Here is a 15,725-nt window from a genome sequence, read left to right as displayed (position 1 = left end):
GTGTTGGCTCGAAGAATTTTTATGGAGGAACCTCTAGGGGAGAGTCTGTTTCTTGCTGTTTACTGCTTCTAGAGAGTGGTCGCATTCTTTGGATTTTGGCCTCATTCCTCTTTCTTCAAAGCCAGCAATGCTGCATCACTCCGACTATCACTTCATATTCATATCTCCACCGGGTATCTCCTGCTTCTTCCATTTTTAAGAACTCTCATGGAAACATTGCTCCCTGACCCTGAATAATCCAGGATAACGTCTGTATTTTAAGGTCATTTTATTAGTGGACTTAATTCCATCTGCAACCTTATCTCCCATTTGCTATGTAAGGCAACACATTGACAGGTTCTGGGGATTCGATCATTAACATCTTTATAGGGGTCATTATTCTGCCTGCTGCAGGTCATGAGGTATTATAAATCTTCCACTTAACTAGGTAGTATTAAGTCACTATTCTAAGTAGTGTGTGCTTAGAATATACCCTGAAAGTGTATGAGAATGTCAGTTTTTCCATATCCTTGCCAACACTAGGATTGTAAGGTCTTAAAATGATATCTAGTCTGATTGATGGGTGTGATTGGTATTTCATTGGTGGTGTTTTCATATAGTTACTGGCTGCTGAAGGCTTCCTTTCAGTTCATTGCCCATTCCTTTCCTTTAACTATTTCTAAGTTGTTATTCTTTTGTTTGTTCTGTTTTCTTACTGATTTATGAGTGTTCTTAAAAACATTCTGTTAATGACTCTTTGTTGGTTATTTGCATCACAATATTTTTTCCTCAGTGTGATTTATCTTTATACTTAAGACTTTCTTCTATCGCACAAAGATTTTAATTTTGAAGTTGACAAATTCTGTCTTGTTTAAGAAATAATATTCTACTAGAAGTCATAAAGCTGTCCCTCTTTATATTTTTAATGTTTGTACATACAACAGAGCAAATTATGCATTTTAATAATTTTCTTTGTGTCTAAATATATTATGTTTCTATCTTATTTGTGAGATGTAGCAACACAAGTCTGATTTATTCTGTCAACTCAGTTTTATATAGGCTGCAGCTGAGAACTATATAAAGATTGATGGGTTTGTGAAATGTTACTGTGAGGAAGAACTTTAGAGGTGGTCTGGTCCAAAACTGAGGCCAAGAGAGACAGGGAGCAGCCATTCTAGACTTGTATTGACAGAGTGAACTACATAGATACTACATTATGTTATCTTCATGGCTGAGGAGGCTGCCTTACTTTAAAGAGACGTTTTATATTACTGGTAGATAACTCTTAGACTGAACAAAACAATGGATGCTGATTTACATGCAAGAAAATAAAACTACATTTACATTGTAGACATTTTCGTGAGATGGTAGTGAATCAGTTTGTTTCTAACTAGGGGGTAAAAAGAACGATGTCAGAAGCAAGTAATTGTAGATTACTTGACTATAAAGTTGACTATAAGGATTATTCGTCTTTCAGTGATGAGTGTATGACTATAAAAGAACTAGACATTGATTTTGTTGAGAATCATCTATTTCCCCTAGAGTCCATATTTTCTTTTGGAAGGCTTCTATCAGAGACATGCCGCAACTGTGGACCACGTTCCAAAAGGAAGACTTACTTTAGCAAAGTCCCTCAACTTTTTTGTCTGAGTACTACCCATAACTACCTATACCACACCCTGCCCCTCCTCCAACTTGCTAAATATGTTTATTTTCCTCAGTATCACTCAATTCTCAGACTCTTTAATCTCAGGGATAAAACTAAGTGCATTTTTTAGGCCCAAAATAAGCATCTCAAGAATTTTTCACTATTTTTTTTCTTGAAAGAGTGTTGCAGAAGAACTTAAGAGTGAGTGACAGTTGACAGAAGATGTGGTTGCCCAGCAACTGGCAATTTAAATAACTAGGAGCTGATATGATTTACCAACCTGATAAACAGGGAGGACTCTAATACAATTTTAAGGACTAATACAAATATTGCATTGAGCTATTTATATGTGTTGATGCATTTCAGTCTATTTTAATGTGTGTGTGTGTATATATGCATATTTTTTCCTGCAGAACTGTAATAGGAAAGCAAAGACTGTATCTCCAACCCTTTTCAGTATTAATAGAAGTTGTCTGCAATACAATGAGTTGTTTTAGCACCTTAGTTTTTATACAGATACTCAGTTTCAAAGGAGGCTTTCTCACTCAGAAGGAAGAAATGTCCTGTGAATTGAGTGCTGAGTTTGTTTTGAGTTCTGAAACTGTATTTATATACTCAGTAATCGTTGTCACCTTACTTTTGCAGGTTTTATAATTCGAAACTTCTCTCCATTTGTTGAAATGGAGTAGTGTTTGTTCTTTATTCTTCACAGTAATAATGATCTTTACTGGGATTGGAGTTGAGTTGCCTTAATTGATTAGTGTATTTCACTAATAGGATCAAGAGGCTTGAAAGCATCACACAGTAGCTAGCTTCCAGGAGCAGGCCAATCTTTACCTTTGCTAAAGGCGGCCTTTCTGACCCTCAGGGAAGATCTTTCATATGGTTCTTTCAAGAGAGGATAGAAAAGCTGCCACCATTTGGTAATAATATAGTGACCCAAAGAGTGCCTCCTGCTGGCTGAAGGTCATCTCTATCAGTTTGTATATAAAGAATGTGGAGTACTTGGGAAGCTGTATAAAATTCTGTCTTGTTGGAATGGGTGTGCTACGTAAAACTAGCAGCATCCTATTACTAGCATAGAACTTGAGATAATTTTAACAGGGAAAATATTTTACGATATGGAAACACAAAAATAGATCATTTACAACACAAGATAGTTGAAGGACATAGCAATGAAATTTTAAAATTGTTTCTTGGAGCTATTAACAATTCATTGAGATTAGGACTTGGAGAATTTCCTGGAAGGGAGGACATTCTTGCCAATCATGTATGTTTGAATACAATTCAGTATCCTAAAGCTGCAGGCCAGCTCTTTCATGGTACCTTCCCTTTTACCCCTAATAACAATGAAAATTCCCTTCTCCAAATTCTTGTAGCTCTTGGGTTTTCCCATTCCTTTTTTATTTCTTTATTTTTTTATTTTGGTATCATTAATCTACAATTACATGAGGAACATTATGTTTACTAGACTCCCCCCATCACCAAGTCCCCCCGACAAACCCCATTACAGTCACTGTCCATCAGCATAATAAGATGCTGTAGAATCACTGCTTGTCTTCTCTGTATTGCACAGCCCTCCCCATGCCCCCCCCCCCGATTATACATGCTAATCATAACATCATAATGCCCCCTTTCTTTTTATCCCCTCCCTTATCCCTCCCTTCCCACCCATCCTCCCCAGTCCTTTTCCCTTTGGTAACTGTTAGTCCATTCTTGGGTTCTGTGATTCTGCTGCTGTTTTGTTCTTTCAGCTTTCTCTTTGTTCTTATACTCCACATATGAGTGGAATCATTTGGTACTTGTCTTTCTCCACCTAGTTTATTTCACTGAGCGTAAATAATACCCTCTAGCTCCATCCATGTTGTTGCAAATGGTAGGATTTGTTTTCTTCTTAAGGCTGAATAATATTCCATTGTGTATATGTACCACATCTTCTTTATCCATTCATCTCCTTATGGACACTTAGGTTGCTTCCATTTCTTGGCTATTGTAAATAGTGCTCCGATAAACATAGAGGAGCATCTGTCTTTTTCAAACTGGGCTGCTGCATTCTTAGGGTAAATTCCTAGAAGTGGAATTCCTGCATCAAATGGTATTTCTCTTTTGAGCTTTTTGAGGAACCTCCATACTGCTTTCCACAATGGTTGAAGTAATTTACATTCCCACCAGCAGTGTAGGAGGGTTCCCCTTTCTCCACAACCTCGCCAACATTTGTTGCTGTTTGTCTTTTGGATGGTAGCCAACCTTACTGGTGTGAGGTGATATCTCATTTTTCTAGGAAGTTGTCCATTTCATCAAGGTTTTCCAGCTTTTTAGGATATAGCTTCTCATAGTATTTTCTAATGATTCTTTGTGTTTCTGTGGGGTACGTCATGATTTTTCATTTCTCATTTCTGATTCTGTTGATGTGTAGATTCTCTTTTTCTCTTAATAATTCTGGATAGGGGTTTATCTATTTTGTTTATTTTCTCAAAGAACCAGCTCTTGGTTTCATTGATTTTTTCTTTTGTTTTAGTCTTCTCAATTTTATTTATTTCTTCTCTGATCTTTATTATGTCCCTCCTTCTGCTGACTTTGGGCCTCATTTGTTCTTTTTTTTCCAATTTCAATAATTGTGACTTTAGACTATTCATTTGGGATTGTTTTTCCTTCTTTAAATAGGCCTGGATTGCTATATACTTTCCTCTTAGAATTGCTTTCGCTGTGTCCCACAAAATTTGGGGTTTTGTACTGTTGTTGTCATTTGTCTCCATATACTGCTTGATCTCTATTTTATTTGGTCATTGATCCATTGATTATTTAGGAGCACGTTGTTTAACCTCCATGTGTTTGTGAGCCTTTTTGCTTTCTTTGTACAATTTATTTCTAGTTTTATACCTTTGTGGTCTGGTAGAATTTCAATATTGGAATTTACTGAGGCTGTTTTTGTGGCCTAGTATGTGGTCTATTCTGGAAAATATTCTATGTGTACTTGAGAAGAATGTGTATCCTGCTGCTTTTGGGTATAGAGGTCTGTTGGTGTCTATTAGGTCCATCTGTTCTAGTGTTTTTGTTCAGTACCTCTGTGTCCTTACTTATTTTCTGTCTGGTGGATCTGTCTTTTGGAGTGAGTGGTGTGTTGAAGTCTCCTAAAATGAATGCATTGCATTCTATTTCCTCCTTTAATTCTGTTAGTATTTGTTTCACATATGTTGGTGCTCCTGCATTGGGTGCATATATGTTTATAATGGTTATATCCTCTTGTTGGACTGAGCCCTTTATCATTATATAATGTCCTTTATCTCTTGTTACTTTCTTTGTTTTGAAGTCTGTTTGGTCTGATGCTAGTATTGCAACACCTGCTTTTTTCTCCCTGTTGTTTGCATAAAATATGTTTTTCCATCCTTGACTTTTAGTCTGTATATGTCTTTGGGTTTGAGCTGAGTCTTTTGTGAGCAGTATATAGATGGGACTTGCTTTTTTATCCATTCTGTTACTCTTTGTCTTTTGATTGGTGCATTCAGTCCATTTACATTTAGGGTGATTATTGAAATATATGTACTTATTGCCATTGCAAGCTTTAGATTCTTGGTTACCAAAGGTTCAAGGATAGATTCTTTTCTATCTAACCATCTAACTTAACTCACTTATTAAGCTATTATAAACACAGTCTGATGATTCTATATTTCTCTCCCTTCTTATTCTTCCTCTTCCATTCTTTATATGTTAGATGTTTTATTCTGTGCTCTTTTGTGTTTCCTTTGACTGCTTCTGTGTGTAGTTGATTTTATTTTTTGCCTTTTGTTAGTATTTGGTTGGTCTGCTTTCTTTGTTGTGATTTTATTTTCTCTAGTGACATCTATTCTGCCTTAGGAGTGCTTCCATCTAGAGCATTCCCTTTAGAATATCCTGTAGAGGTAGTTTGTGGAAGGCAAATTCCCTCAACTTTTGCTTGTCTGGAAATTTTTTAGTCCCTCCTTCATATTTAAATGATAATCGTGCTGGATACAGTATTCTTGGTTCAAGGCCCTTGTGTTTCATTGCATTACATATATCATACCATTCTCTTCTGGCCTTTAAGGTTTCTGTTAAGAAGTTTGATGATAGCCTGATGGGTTTTCCTTTGTAGGTGACCTTTTTTTCTCTCTCTGGCTGCCTTTAAAACTCTGTCCTTGTCCTTGATCTTTGCCATTTTAATTATTATGTGTCTTGGTGTTGTCCTCCTTGGGTCCCTTGTGTTGGGAGTTCTGTGGGCTTCCATGGTCTGAGAGACTATTTCCTCCCCCAGTCTGGGGAAGTTTTCAGCAATTATTTTTTCAAATACACTTTCTATTCCCTTTTTCTCTCTCCACTTCTGGTACCCTTACAATGCAAATATTGTTCTGTTTGGATTGGTCACACAGTTCTCTTAGTATTCTTTCTTTCCTGGAGATCTTTTTATCTCTCTCTGCCTCAGCTTTCCTCTTAGAATTGCTTTTGCTGCGTCCCACAAAATTTGGGGTTTTGTACTGTTGTTGTCATTTGTCTCCATATACTGCTTGATCTCTATTTTATTTGGTCATTGATCCATTGATTATTTAGGAGCACGTTGTTTAACCTCCATGTGTTTGTGAGCCTTTTTGCTTTCTTTGTACAATTTATTTCTAGTTTTATACCTTTGTGGTCTGAGAAGTTGGTTGGTAGAATTTCAATCTTGGAATTTACCGAGGCTGTTTTTGTGGCCTAGTATGTGGTCTATTCTGGAAAATGTTCTATGTGTACTTGAGAAGAATGTGTATCCTGCTGCTGTGTTCCTCTTCTCTGATTTCTATTCCATTAATGGCCTCTTGCACCTCATCCAGTCTACTCTTAAGTCCTCCCAGGGATTGTTTTATTTCTGTATTCTCCCTCCTAACTTGATCCTTTAGCTCTTCCATATTTCTCTGCAGGTCCATCCGCATGGGTATGACCTTTATTTTGAATTCTTTTTCAGGAAGATTGGTTAAATCTATCTCCCCAGGCTCCCTCTTGGGGGTTGTCTGGGTGATTCTCAACTGGATCAGATTCTTCTGCCTTTTCATGGCTATAGAATTAGTTGTAGCCAGTTGGTGCATGTGTCACCTGGGAGAACGATGTCCCGCACACGGGGAGCAGCTTCTGGTTTTATTTCCTGGACCACCACCAGTGGGGAGCCATCGGGGGCAGCCCAAAGGCCTGTGGTGAAGGGCAGGCGTGCCGTGTGTGCTCTCCTGTGAGAACAGCAACCCTTGGCGCCCTGTCCCGGCTTACTCTGTCTGTGCACACTGGCTGGGCCTCTGAGTCTGGTCTTGGCAGTTGTGGAGGAGGCGCTGGGTGGTTGCTGTGGGCATGGCCACTCTCAGGCTGCTCCCCTGCTATGATGGAGCTGTGCCAGAGGGGGAATGGACAGGGGTCTGTTTGTTGCCATGAGGGGCTTCAGAGCTGTGCTGCTTCCCAGGGGACTGGAGAGCCTGAATTTTCCTGGGATTCCCAGCTGCTGGGTTTAGTGTGCCAGGACGCTTCTGTCCAGCTGTCGAGCTCCTGTCCCTTTAAGACTTTCCAAAACCACTCACTTTTCTTTTGTCCCAAGGGCGCTGGCTGTGGGGACCCACTTGCAGGTTTTACTGTTCAATTTCCCTAACATCCAGCACACCTGTGCTCCTGGTGTGGATGACTAGGGCTGGGTATTTAGCAGTCCAGGGCTCCCACTCCCTCCGTCTTCCAACTCCTCTCCTCCTGCTGGGGAGCTGGAGTGGTAGGTGTGCTCAGGTCCCGCTGGGCCGCGGCTTATATCTTACCCCCCCTCATGAGGCTCTGAGTTCTTGCAGATGTAGATGTAGCTTGGCTGTTGTACTGTAACTTCTGGTCTCTCTTCTAGGAATAGTTGTATTTGTTGTATTTTCAAAAATATATATGGTTTTTGGAGGAGATTTCCACTGCCCTACTCACTCTGCCATCTTGGCTCCTCTCCCCATTCCTTTTAAGAAGTAATACCTATTAGGGCTTTGGTGTTTTACAATTCCAGGGGAATTTGCAGCACAGAGTTCCTGAATGTCATAATAATATCTGATATTTATTGAGCATTATACTCCTAGGTATTTTCAATATATTGTCATTTGTCTCCAGTGATCCTGCAAGGAGGTATTAGAGCCAGCATCTTGCCAGTGAGCAAACTGAAGATCAGAGTGGTAAAGTAATTTGCCTTTGAGGATACTGTATAGCAAGAAAATCAGAGAGGTGGAATTTACATTAAGGTCTGTCAGACTCCAAAACCAGTGTATTTTTCACTGTGTTACTCTCTCTATATTATATTTTAATTTCTTACTTTTTCATGTATGTATGTGTTTCTCCAGTGGCTCTCATATTTAGCTTAAAAATCATTGTGGAAGCTTGTTAGAAATGCTGTTTTTGGATCCTTTTCCAGAAGATTCTGATTCCGGAGGTTCTTAGGTAAGTCCCAAGCATCTGAGTCTGCCTTTTCAGGGGTGTCCTTGGCCCACACTCTGAGAAATCCTTGTTGTGAAATCTGTGAGGGAGGAGCTAGCTGAGCTGACCTCTTAGCTCTGTAGTGAACACTCATAGTGAGCACTCAGTAAGTACATGTTAAATTCAAGCAAGGTTAAAACTGTTGCTCCTGTGCTAAATGCAGCTGCAAGTTCCATAGCATGAACCTGGGCTGATCTTAACTTGGATATAAATTTAAAGCTTGTGCAATTTAGAAAAGCTAGTACTAGTTGGTATGGCTAATTCAAAGAACAAGATATTTAATTCATTTTTTGCATATCAGTATGTTCTGGAAATTTTAGGTGTGTGCTAAAATATTGGAGTGTTCAAAGAAAGCTTCTGTAGAAAAAGAAAAAGCATAGGTGAGGAAAGAACAGACAAGGATGGGATTGAGATAAATCTTGGGTACAAAACAGAGTTCTTTGGGAAGGTATGAGAAGGAAATACAGATGGGGAGATGGGAGGTTGGTTCAACTTGTTAGTGAAGGGAGCTCTTTGGAAAAGGATCAGAGAAGTAAAATGACCTACTTGATTGGAGGAGATCCTAGAGAAGGCTCGTGGGAAAGAGGGTCAGCATTAGAGGGATGAGGAGTAAAAGGAAGCATGACAACATGCCCATCTTTGGGGAGGCGTCATGTGCTCCTCACAGCTTTTGGCAGTGGCCCTGCACTCAAGGCTCATCCTGTCTTTTTCTTCATTGTGCGGTCATCATATTCTGCTGTTGTTTCTTCACTGGAGGTGCTCATCTGTGCTCGTCTGGAGATGGGACTTAGCTGGCTTAAAACTGGACTGACCACTGACAATAGATAAAGCAGAGAGTAAAAAGGCCAGAGAAATCCTTCCCTAAATAGAAACAGGCCGTAACGCATATTGAAATTCCCAAGGTGATCTGTTAAAATGATAGAAAAGTTCTTTATAGAAGGATTATACAATACTCAGGGAATATACTTCATGTTTCTTTTTAGATTGTTAATAAGTTATAGTTGTTCCTAACTTACTCTTTTATGTATACTTCGATACCCAAGTGATTTTTTTAAATACATGAGTAACATCAGTGAAAGAGTAGGTAAACAGGGTATATTCACAAGCAAAGGATGGCTCAGGGTATTTCTATAGAGCACCCGTTTGCCTCCTCAAAGAGAAAGGCAAGGCAAGGAAAAAAGCTCTAGTAATTGGATCCCTGTTGTAACCCTAGTGGAGTGAGAATGAGAAATAGCTGTGCCGCAGAGCTCTGTTCCGGGGTGAGAGGCTCCGTGTGTTGCTGTGTTCTCCTGGAATGGAACTGGGCCTAAAGTAATACACAATTTCTATACTAAAAATGATAATAGTAGCCAAAATTTTTGAGCACCTTTTCCTTACCAATTTCCTTACATTTTATTTTTTTTCCAAACTGCACAATGACCTGGTAAGTTAAGTAATTCATGTTTTAAGCAACTAAGGCTTGGAAAGGTTAATTGACTTCCATGCCACTCAGCTAGTGAGACATTTTACGTGGGTATTATGCTGCATGAAGGGATTATCAGATCTTCAAGAGGTAGGTTGCAGCATTAAAGAAATCACAGACATTAAAAAAAATGTATTCCTTGTTGAAATTTGGAAAAGTGATCCATGTCAATCTAAATTGCAGTGATGGATAAAGTTCTTTTGTATGTGGCTAGCTGATCATAATCCATGCCTCCGCACAGGCAAGGCAGTCACCTGGGAGCCAGGTTGTATTAGGCATGCTTGATAGAGCACTTTTCTGCAGAGGTTATAGTGTACAGGTTACAAAGCCCTCCTGCGGCACAGGTATCAGAGAGTGTCTGTTACAAGTTCCTTCACTTCGACTGTTACTTCCTTGTCGCAATTCTATTTTGGACCTCTGTCTCGTGTGTATTTACAGGTAGACAAAAGCTTTTTTTTTTTTGAACAACCCCTTTGCCATGACCTAAAAGGAGCCTTGTATGTCCTGCAGTTTCTGGGCATTGTGATTCTCCTTTTAAGCTCAAACTGCTGATAATGTTGGCCTTGACTCCCTATTCCCTATTGTCCAAGGAGGGAAGTTACAGGTAGGGGCCTTGAAAGATGACCCAATAAAAATCAGTGCAGTAAAGCCTTTTGATAAAACAGTCTTTATTATATAGAAGCTGTTTGGGATGTGACTTGGGTCCTGGAAACCAGTGTTTTAGAACTCAAGGCTTACTACAGAAAGATCTATTTTTATTAATGCAGGTACTATAGTTGGCAGAATTTCCTCTTATGAAATGAAATATCTAGCAGACCATTCCTGATTATGTTATCTATTTTTAGATGTTACCATTGAGTTATATTTATAGTATAGACTAGTGAATCCTATCTTAAAAATGCAAAATATGTGCATAACTAACCTCCTGAGCTGCATTCCCTGCTCTCTATTACACCCCACATTGCAGCCTGTGCTTAAATGGCTCTCCTGGATGTCTTAGAATGGAGCTTAGCACAGAGATACAGTGAAATATGTGGCCCTCAAGGTGACACATTCTGCTCTTAGTTGTACTCTGAGGATGAAGTTGTCAAACATTTGGCAAGCATGAGAGCAGTGAAACCCACATTCTCAAGTAGGTAACAGCTTGGAGACAGAATGAGCCAGAAGGAGTGGATGTGCCAGTCTTGGCCAGTGTGTTGGGTGATTTGGAGCATTGGGTATCTGCCGGGGTATTGGGGAGGTTAAGTCACCAACTCTGTGGCTGGTGTGGCTCTCCCCTGTGCCCATCAGTTTCCCAGTCCCCAGGGTCCTTTTGCTTCAGACAACTTTAGTATTGTCATATGCATTATTTGCACAGTCCTGCTTCTGCTACCAAAGTTAAAGGTGAGCAATCACCCTTACATCACTGTGTCCCATTGTCCTGTGTCTTAATGAATGCTGGTTATTTTGATGTTATAATAAAGAGGCTGTAGTGTTGTCTAATAAAGAAAGGATTTCCTTTGGAGGAGAAAAAGTTGAGGCTAATAAGAAGGTGAGAAGCTGAATCCTTCTAAGGATCTGAGAAAGCACTTCAATTTCAAAGCCTAGGAGATGACACTATTTTGGACAACATAATTCACAGGAAAATTTGTTTTGGGGTGTCTGATGTCTTTTCTTGATCCATGAAGGCACCCACCCCATATGGATCTGACCTTCCTAGATGGTGGCCCAAACTCCAGAGTATTTTTCTTTCATTCTTTAATTCAAATCAAATGACTGGTCTACTCTTTCAGAACTCAGATACTAACAAATTAGACAAATGATTCTGTCCCAAAGTCAGGCAACTACACATTCATTGGTTTAGTTGTTCCCCTTTGGTGACTCATTCATAAAGAATTTATTGCCTAACTGCATGTCCCAACGCCCTGTGTTATGTGTGTGGGGTTACTGAGATGCACAAGTGCAGCCTCTGAACCAAGAAACATAGTCTCATGGTGGATAAAAGTACTTCACTAACAGAAGAGGTGTTATTCATATCTAACATAAGGGTTGTTATTATAGATATGGTACAAGATACAGTGGGAACACAGGTGAGGAAGCTGACCTATTACTTGTAGTGTTTGGTTAAGAATTCTCATTTGAACATGGTTTTAAAGAATTGGAGCTGGGGAGGTAGAGAAAAGGTGATAGTGTCCTTTGCAGAAGGAGGCACAAAAGCATGGAAATGTGAATATGAGTGGTATTCTTCAGGAATACTCAGGACTGGAAGTCAGCGAATATGTATTAGTACAGCCCCATGGGCAGCATTCTTTCTGATTTGTCAGCTCCTCTGCAGTAGTTAACACTGTGGAATATCACTATAGGAATAATGAGAGTTTGCCTGGAACCACTGAGTTATGTGTGAGGGAAAGAAGGAAGGAGAGAAAATGTGATGGGAGGAAATGAGTTGTGAAGGAGCTTGAATGCCAACTAAGGAGTTTTATTCATTCATTCATTCATACATTCCCTAGAGCAGGGATACCAGAGAGAAGGCTAGATAAAGACTCGAATCAGGAGTGAACGATGACATGAGCTAAGGCAGCACTCACTGAAATGGAAAGGAGGGCCCCGATCTGAAAGATATTTTTAAGACACCAGTGTACTGGCTCTGGTGATTCCTGATGGGAAACGTGAGAAACAGAGAAATGAAAGAGCACCTGTGATTTCCATAATGGATAATGGAGTGTCTTGGATGTCCTTCATAAAAGTTCGTTGAATTGAACAGAATGTTTGAAACAGTTTTGTAGTGTTTTTCTCTCAGGATGAAATTATGCTGGAATTTCAGGTTCTGAGGCATAAGAGAGAGACTGAGGGTCTGATGATGCTCCTAATATTCACTGCATTGAAACAATAGGCTTATTCTAGCAATAAACTATCTGTACAGTGGATATTATGAATTGAGTCACCTCAGTGGAGCCTACTCTGTAGAGACATTGAGGTCAGTGGCCCCATCTAAGAATAGGACCTTCATTTAAGTGTGAATGGTTCTGTAGCCTGAGCTGTGTGTTACCACTTGCCCTAAATCTGGGAAAGATATATATACATGGGGACACAGTATTTGTTAGTTACATAGACTACAAAAGCATTTTGCTTTCTTCATGGCACACTGTCCAAAAAAATTCAAATTTCCCAAAAGGAAACATAAAAAATAAAAATGTAATAAGAAGCTCACACTATAGTTAGAAAATCAGAAGAAACATTGTGGTAGGAACATGAAGTCTAAAATTTGAAAGCTTATACCGTGAAAATTCTTCTAGACATTCATTCCAACTTTTTGATTTATCATTTTTTGTGACTGAGCTCAGTTCATTCAGTGGCTAGACAGGTTCTTTAGTATAGAAGACTTGTAATTCAATGAGTCATTGCTGAAATTGTGATGATTAGATAGAGTCTTGATATTCCCGTGGCTCTACTAGAATGGCTTATAATGTCTTGTTATGCAACACAGCGACACTGGGCTAGGAGCTGTGCCAGCCCTCCCATTTACCTCCCCCATGTCTGGGGGTAAATCCCTGAATTTCTCTAAGCCTCAAATTCCTCAACTGTAAAATGGGAATAATAATGGCTTACTCAGTCTACTCCAAAGGGCTGTTAATGAAGATCAGAGGAGTTACTCCCTATGTAAATTCTTTGTGACCTATAAAGCTCTGCTTATTTGCCATGTTATTACTATGGGACAAGCCACCCAGGTGGACTGGTTAAAGGCCAGTGGCACCACTACCCCAGTGATGTTAATGAGAGCACTGCGGGCCCAGGCAGGGGAGTGTGTTAGTGCCCTTTCTTTCCACGGCCTCACGGGCAAGCTAAGACCTTGTAAGGCGTCACTCTTTTGGACGGCTGCACAATATAACATGCCAGGATATTATAGCAGTAATTTACTTGCAGGCAGCTGACCAATTTATAATCAGAGGTGATCTTTTTGAAGCAAGGACTCAATCCCTTATTGTGAATACAGGTAGCGCAAGGAAGTCAGGAACCAAAATAAACCTTTTTTGGATCTCAGTAGGTTGAAGATTCAGAGCAGCAAATTTGTTGTTGCTGTGCTTGTGTTTATCTCCTTAAATGTGCACATATCTATTTTTATAGCTTGGACAAGTTAATGTGCAAGTTAATTGAAACTATTAACTGAAAGTAGATATTCCAGATATGCTTTGATAATACGTACTCACAGGTTTTTTTCTTCTTTTTTTCATTTCTCTACCCACTTGAAGGCCAGTTTCTTATTATTTTTAGTTCAGGCTTATCATAAGGGTGACTAATATAGTAGGGGAAAAGTTCCTCATTCTGAGAAAATAATCTGTTTCTCTACCGCCCATTTGGATAAAGAAGTGTGGGAAAAATTAAGAATGAATTTCTCATTTTCACTGACAGTTTTTCCCCACTGACCCCTCTTTCTTTTCCAGGCAGCCAAGAATGGTCTTAATCTGTGTAAAATTCTGTATCAGTTTTGTGCTTAAAGGTGTGAATAGGGCTGCAAATCTGTTGATTTTATAGACCATGAGGAAAGGGCAGCTTTTGTAGCCTGATGCACACAGATATATACACACAATGCACACAATGTACACGTATGTGTAAAGGATTGAAACCCGTGGGACATTTTGGGAGAGCTCTTTAAATGGCCATATTTCAGGAATGCAGCTAGAGTAGTCGTGGTAACTTTGGTTTAATGTGGGTCATTGGAAGTGGAGATGCAATAAATGGAAACTAGTACTAGCAACATAGAAATACATATTAATTTTCTTTGTAACAGTGCTCAGGTAACACAGCTTTTATAATGTTAAAAGAATATGCCATGATTAGGCAGTTGAAAAGGTTGAATGGCAAAGAGAATAGTTTAAATTTAACAAAGGTATTTAATGATTATATTTTGGAAGCCAAATTTAAATTTCCAACTGAGATTTGCTTTGCAACTCAAGTCTAGAGCTATGAAGGCAAAACTCAACAATTATGTAACTCGATGTGAATCGCATGTCATGAATAGTTGTATATGTTTGTTGAAATTAATGGCAGAAGAATGTAGTAAAAGAAACGTCATAATTTTAGATTTTGGGACAAGTAGCAAAACTTTGACTTTGGTATTATCACCATTAAACTGTTGGAAATTATTGGTTAAATTGAATTGTATTTGTGAATAAAATATCCATTGTACAAAGTGACATTATGGATTAAAAGAAATTTTTTTAAACAGAGTAACTATGCCCTAATGAAAGGCACCTTTCAATGTAGATTCACTTACATTCTCTTAGATTTCCTATTCCTTGCTTTTGGCTATTCTTAATTTAAAAATCAAACCATGCCATTTAAAATCAAGAATGTATCAAGTGCCATTATGAAATGTTTCAGGCTGCAATATGAAAACATAAAAATCCCAAAAAAGTCAAAGCCTACACTCATTAATTTTAGAACATCTACAAATTCAAATATTAGTCTTAATTTTGACTTTGGTTTATTACCTTTTAATTATCAAGCAGATGACATCTCAATTTTCTCATCTCTAAAGGGAGGAGAGAGTTGCAAGTATCTATTAGCAGAGTTGATGTGAAAATGGTATCAAATATGGTGATTTATCTAAAAGTACTTTGTGACTAAAGAACTGTGCAAATGATGCTACTTGAAAATATGACATTGACGTCTTTTTATTTAGAAGCTAATGTCAGAATGTCTATTTGCTGATACAGAAATCAAGAGTTTTCTGCTCTTCATTTTTCATCATTTTTGGTAGAAATACTGCTTTCATATCAACATGGAAATTAAGATACTTTAAATAATGCTTGTAATATAAGCATATCAGTTTAATTTTTGAAAGAGGTTTATAAAAATATACATGTTATTGTTCCTAACACTTAATATATATCCAGCCCTAAGATGTGATGAGAAATAGCTTGCTAGAACTGATGACTCTACTTAACTGTTTTAATAAGTAGCGTATTTGTATTTAGAGACCATTTGAAGTATTATAGGTATTCTTAGTGATGTGATACAGTTCTTCAAAGGAAATATGTATTTATATCCTGCTTATACATTTGGGCAAAAATAGTAATAACACTTTCAAAATACTGATGGGAAAACGAGTCACAATAAATATGTTGGATTCTTAAGATAAAGAGATGTACAAATCTCAGAGTTAAAGCATTCTGCCTATAAAAATAGTGC

The 15,725-nt window shown here is 38.6% G+C and overlaps 1 protein-coding gene across 9 annotated transcripts in view; it reads left to right on the top strand.

Moving 5' to 3' along the window:
- The window catches only part of HDAC9 (histone deacetylase 9), a 938,800-nt gene that overhangs the window by 63,775 nt on the left and 859,300 nt on the right, over positions 1-15,725 (top strand). The gene's annotated exons all lie outside the window — the stretch shown is intronic.

The sequence above is a fragment of the Manis javanica genome, chromosome 6, assembly GCF_040802235.1.
Source record: "Manis javanica isolate MJ-LG chromosome 6, MJ_LKY, whole genome shotgun sequence".
In the NCBI taxonomy this organism is placed as follows: Eukaryota; Metazoa; Chordata; class Mammalia; order Pholidota; family Manidae; genus Manis; species Manis javanica.
This window is presented reverse-complemented; position numbering and strand designations above follow the sequence as displayed.